Genomic DNA, 6,863 nt, shown 5'->3' with positions numbered 1-6,863 from the left:
CAAGGATATAATATGTTGAACACAATACAACATATGAAGCAAGTATAAGCAACCAATGTTATAGTAACTTCAGCTATAACTTTAACATTAACCATTCCATGTTATAGCAACCCTAACCATAACATAAACTCTGGATGGGAGGTTATAGTAACCTCGACTATAACTTCAACATATACGACTTGAAGTTATACTTACCTCAACTATAACCTTGACACGAAACTCAAACTTATACTAGTTCCAACCGTAACCTTGAGCCATAAATCTCGAGGCGTTAGTTCCAGATATAACCCTAACTCGTACTTCAACGTTATAGTAGCTCCAGCCATAACTAGAGTAGCCACCCAAAGTTGTATTAACTTTAGCTATAACTCATGAATCATCATCAAGGTTATACTAGCTTTAGCTATAACTTTGGAGAGTACCCTTGGCCGCCTATCATGCCGCCACTAGGGTTTATTCGTAAACCCTAATTGCGCTCATGACACCCATAATTTAATGCATAGGCAACATATGATATAATTAATGCACAAAAACATCTACAAACATACGAAACATATTTAATCATGATAACAAATAATCAAACATGTACCAATCATGCAAAACAATCATTAAATCATATTAATTACAGCAATTGGCATAAACACAATTAAAAGAAAACATCTAGTTACCTTATTAAGCAAATAAACCATAGAGATCGTCTTCAACGATATAAACGTCTTCTCCAGGAGCAACTTCCACGCCTTCATTGAAATCATCCACGTGCCAAAGATAACGAAACTAATATATATATATATATAAACCATAGACTATAGAAACTACGCGAAAAAACATAAAACTTACGAAGAAGATAGATAAATCCAAGAAGTAGTATGGATCTAAGCACGAAAGATGATGAAGGAAGGAGGAAGTGGAAGAACGGCACGAAACCCTAGGAAGGGGCGCGCGGCACGAGGAGGAAGGAGGAGGAGAGAATTTAGGTTTAGGGTTTTGAGAATTATGAGAAAAGAAGAGCAAGGATTTGGTTTCCCCTTATATTTATAGAGAAGCTCATGGGTTTATTCTAGGTTTAGGCCCAAAATCCACCCATAACCACCAAAATCACGTGAAACCCAATGAAGGAATGGGTCTTCACCGGTTTTCGAGCCCAACGAGCCCAAAAGACAACAAACGGATATTTTCCCGAAAAATAAAATATGAAATATGGGAAAATAAAATTAAAGAATTATATTACGGAAATTAGGGGTGTTACAATCCAACCCCCTAAAAAGAAGTTTCGTCCTCGAAACTTGATAAGAGAACTACCTCACTCGAAAAGATGTGGATGCTTCTCTCGCATAGACACTTCGGTTTCCCAAGTCTCCTGCTCAAACTTTTGACTCCTCCACAGAACCCGAACCAAAGGTACAACCTTATTCCTTAACCTCTTCTCCTGACGTTCCAAAATGCGAACAGGACGTTCCTCATAAGTCAGGTTAGGCTCAACCTCGATAACATCAGCCTGTAGAACATGAGAAGGATCACTGCGATAACGTTGCAACTGCGACACATGGAAAACATCATGAACCTTCGACAAGTTCGGAGGTAAAGCCAACCTATAGGCTACCTCGCCAACTCTCTCGAGCACCTCATACGGTCCAATGTACTTAGGACTAAGCTTGCCCTTAAGCCCAAACTTCTTAACACCTTTCATCGGCGAAACCTTAAGAAAAACCTTATCGCCAACCTCAAACTCAATCGGCCTACGCCGCAAGTCTGCATACGTCTTCTGTCGATCCTGGGCTGCCTTAAGCTTCTCACGGATCAACCTCACTTGCTCAATCGATTCTTGAACCAACTCTGGGCCAAGAACGACAGCCTCACTAGAATCTTCCCAACACAAAGGACTACGACACTTCCTTCCATAAAGTGCCTCAAACGGAGCCATCTGAATAATAGCTTGGTAACTGTTATTGTAGGAGAACTCCACTAGCGGTAAACTCTTCTCCCAACTAACTTGGAACTCCAAAGCACAAGCTCGCAACATATCCTCAAGCGTCTGAATCGTACGCTCGGTCGACCATCGATTGCGGATAAAAGCCGTACTCATCTTAAGCTCACTACCCAAAGCCAACTGAAGCTTCTTCCAAAACTGAAAACAAAACCTCGGATCACGGTCGGAGATGATATCCTTAGGAACCCCATGAAGACGAATGATCTCACGCTGATAAGCATTCGCTAGTTCCTCAAGACTCCAAGTCTCCTTCATTGGAATGAAATGCGCGACCTTAGTCAAACGATCAACCACGACCCAAATCGCATTCATTCCTCTCGGCGACCTCGGCAAACCCATGACGAAGTCCATCGAAATCGAATCCCATTTCCATGTGGGAATCTCCAAGGGCTGCAGTAGACCACCAGGTCTCTCATGTTCGAACTTGACCTTCTGACAAACCAAGCAACGGCTCACAAACTCGGCGATCTCTTTCTTCATACCCGGCCACCAAAACTTTAGCTTCAGATCCTTATACATCTTATCACCACCAGGATGAACCGAATAGGGAGTACTATGAGCCTCCTTGAGAATCTTACATTTCAAGACCTCACAGCCAGGCACACACCAACGACCATGGAATCGTAGACCATCATCAGGTCTAACGTCGAAGTCTTTGGCACGTCCTTCGCTTATAGCGACTCGAACTCCTTCTAAGTATACATCCTCTCTTTGCTTAACTCGGATCTCGTGAAGGATCTCGGGTTCAACAACCATTGCACTCAAATCCAAAGTACCAGAAAGAACTACCTCAAGGCTCATCTTCTGGAACTCTCGACTCAATTCGTCAGGTAACACCAACACCGGTCTCATAGCATGACACACCTTGCGACTCAAGGCATCAACAACCACGTTTGCCTTACCCTCATGATACTGCAGCTCAATCTTGTAGTCGTTAAGCAGCTCTAACCAACGTCTCTGCCTCATGTTAAGATCTCTCTGAGTGAAGATATACTTCAAGCTCTTTTGATCCGTATAAAAGTTGCAAGAGACTCCATACAAGTAGTGTCGCCACAGCTTAAGTGCAAACACCACCGCTGCTAACTCAAGATCGTGAGTCGGTTAGTTCATCTCGTGAACCTTCAACTGATGGGAAGCATAAGCCACAACTTTACCCTTCTGCATCAAGACACAACCTAACCCAAACTTTGACGCATCGCAGAAGACATTGAACTCAACGCCCTCTTCTGGTAGAGTCAACACAGGAGCGGTAGATAACCTCTTTTTCAACTCCTGGAAAGCAGCTTCACAAGCCTCAGTCCAAATGTACTTGGATTCTTCTTCATTAACTGAGTCATCGGTCTTGCAATTTTAGAGAAATCATGTACAAACCGACGGTAGTACCCAGCTAGTCCAAGGAAACTCCGAACCTCGTTCACATTCTTTGGACTTTCCCAATCGACCACGGATCGAATCTTCGACGGATCAACCATAACTCCATCGCCGGATATCACATGACCCAAGAAGGTAACTTCCTTTAACCAAAATTCGCACTTCGAGAACTTAGTATACCACTTATGCTTACGCAGAATTTCCAAGATAACACGAAGGTGATTCTCGTGTTCAGCCTCATCTCTCGAGTAAATCAGTATGTCGTCTATGAACACCACGACACACTTATCCAAATACTCGCTGAAAGTGCGGTTCATCTGATCCATGAAAACGGCAGGTGCATTTGTCAACCCAAACGGCATTACCACGAACTCATAATGGCCATACCTTGAACGAAACGCAGTCTTAGGAATATCCTCATTCCTAACTAGAATCTGATGGTAACCAGACCTTAGGTCGATCTTCGAGAACACACTAGCACCACGGAGCTGATCAAACAAATCCTCAATCCTCGGCAAAGGATACTTGTTCTTGATAGTGACCTTGTTCAGCTCACGGTAGTCAATGCACAACCGCATACTACCATCCTTCTTCTTCTTGAACAACAAAACAGAGCACCCCACGGCGAAGCACTCGGTCGGGTAAAACCCTTATCGATCATCTCCTCAAGTTGCTTCTTAAGTTCCTGTAACTCAGCTGGTGCCATACGATAAGGAGCTTTCGAAATGGGACCAGTTCCAGGTAGCAACTCAATCGAGAACTCTACATCTCGCTCAGGAGGAATACCAGGTAGATCCTCGGGAAAGACATCGGGAAACTCTCTAACCACATGGATATCCTCTAACTTCGGCTCAACTGAAACACCATGAACACTACACAGATAGATCTGATGACCCTTTCTACCCATGTTAACCATCTTCATAACAGAAACCCACTTGACCATAGGTGTAACCCTAACACCCTGATAAGAAACTCTCGAACCTGTGGGACTCTTAAGCACGATCTTCTGATCACGACACAGGAACCTAGCGTCATAGCGAGATAACCAATCCATACCCAAAATCACATCAAACTCTACGAGTTTAAATTGGACGAGATCGGCAGGAAGGATCGTCCCTGCGATACTAACAGGTACGTCCTTGAAAAGAACGGAGCAAGAAACAATCTCACCCGTAGGAAGAGATATAGAGGTATGAACGGATAAAGAAGAAGAGAGTCTAGCACGGACGGAAAAGGATTCGGATACGAAAGACATCGATGCACCCGTATCAAAAAGAACAAAAGCAGATAAAGAATGAACGAGAAAGGTACCCGTAACCACATCTGGATTAGCATCTGCTTCGGCACGACTCATCACAAACACTCGACCAGTCTTCGGGGCTTCAACCTTAGGAGCATCAAACTTAGGCTTCTGGTGGCAATCAACAGCCTTGTGTCCCGGAGCTTTGCACGTGAAACATGTGATAGAAGTACCAGCAGCACAACTCGTACCCGGGTGGTAAGCTTTTCCGCAACGAAAACACCACTCGTTTTTCTTGAACTGGTTATGATCACGGGAAGCATACAGACGAACCTCGAACTACTGCTTCTTATGGGAAGAACTAGGAGCAACATAAGGCCTCTTCACGAACTTACTCTTTGCACTCTCCTCAGCCTCGGTAGTAAGAACTGAATCATAGATACTAAGAGCACGATCATAAGCCTGTTGGAAAGAAGTTGAAGGAATGCCAGACATAGCAGTCCGGACCTTAGGAGCTAGATTCTTCTCATAGCGACGAGTCCTTGAAACCTCATCCATAGCTACAGAAGTAACGAAACGTGACAGCTTCACGAACTTGTTGGTATACTCCTCAACGGTCATGGAACCTTGCTGTAGACGAAGGAACTCCTGCTCCTTCTGCCAGCGCATCTCCTCAGGATAAAACCTTTTCTTCAGAGCCTCAGAGAAAAGAGCCCAACCATATCCTGGCTGAACTTCCAAACCAGCTATAGCAAGAGCCCACCAGTTGTCGGCCTCGTCCTTCAGATAATAGGTGGCGATGTCCACCTTCTGATCCTTAGGACATCCAGTAGCAAGGAACAACTTCTCGATCTCTCGAATCCAAGCCTCCAAAGAAGTAGGATCATTCGCACCGTCATAAGTCGGAGGACGATGACGAGCAAAGCGATCAAACACAGTCGGTTGCGGATGGTGGTTGTTGTTGTTGTTGTTGTTGTTGTTGTTGTTGAGGTGGTTGGTAAAACCTTCGGCCATAGATGCCAAAGCGGCCTCTAGTCTCCTGATGCGGTCAGCATCGGTCTCACCATTAGCGTTACGCACCATCTGCAAGAACGAAATCTTGTTATAAGTGGTAGACCCTAGGTACCACTCCAAACAACTACTCAGACACTTTACAACATAAGAAAACCAACCATCCTATTGGTTTCTACCCCATTTACTCTCACTCATTAACTAGGTCATTTATTTTAGTCATCAACTAAGCGAGAGTTAGGAGCGTGTTCTCTCTGATACCAACTGTAACAACCCGGATTATAAAGCAAAGGAAAAACTTATATAAAAAGAATATCGGAGTACGATACTGATAAAAGGGTCAAGGTGGCGGAAACACCTGACCAATCCGGTTCGCAACTAAATACAAAACAACTAATACATTATTCAAAGGTTCTTAAAACACAAAGTAAAGTCCAAATTTATTATTCATCTCGCCGCACAAAACTTCCCAGCAAGATATCATCCAAAACAACAACAAACTGAACAACCTCAAAAGGGGGTCGAAAATTCAGTCGGGAGTAACTAGATGCTCTCCCAGTCATGTTTACAACAATTGAATATAACCAACAATCATTAACAATTGAAATGTAAAACCAGTAAACATGCGAGATCATCTATACTCATGAAAAATCCAACAAAGCTTAACACGACTTACCAACCTTGGACGAATGCAATCATGCAACCTAGACCATATACAACCACTAGACCATGAACACCTACAAGACTAGTAGCAACAAACGACCCACAACGACCTAAGGCACAAAGCTAGCATTGAAGCATAGCAAACATGGTGACACACAATCCACAGCAACAGAAGGCACAAAGCTAGCAACAAAGTATAGCGAATAGAGCGAACGCCCGCTAGAGCGTATAACCACTGCCTCTAACTTGCCAGAGCGTATAACCACTGCCTCTAGCTGACGGAGCGTATAACCACTGCCTCCATCGGTGTGGAACGTATAACCACTGCCTCCACGGTACTATGTATAGCGTATAACCACTGCCTATATGTCTAAGACCTGGCCAGACTCTCGGTAAACCGAACGACACTCGGGGAACAGAGCGTATAACCACTGTCTCTGCCCAATCCCGAACATAGACCAAATAAATCCCGCATCAACGGGTGGCTTTGGTTCATTCCGATAGCACATAACCGTAACTACCGTAATCTATTCAAACTAGCCAACAAACAAATGCACTGTATAACCAACTGTACTAACATGTGTGAAC

This window comes from Silene latifolia, chromosome 2 (genome assembly GCF_048544455.1).
Source record: "Silene latifolia isolate original U9 population chromosome 2, ASM4854445v1, whole genome shotgun sequence".
Taxonomy (NCBI): Eukaryota; Viridiplantae; Streptophyta; class Magnoliopsida; order Caryophyllales; family Caryophyllaceae; genus Silene; species Silene latifolia.
This window is presented reverse-complemented; position numbering follows the sequence as displayed.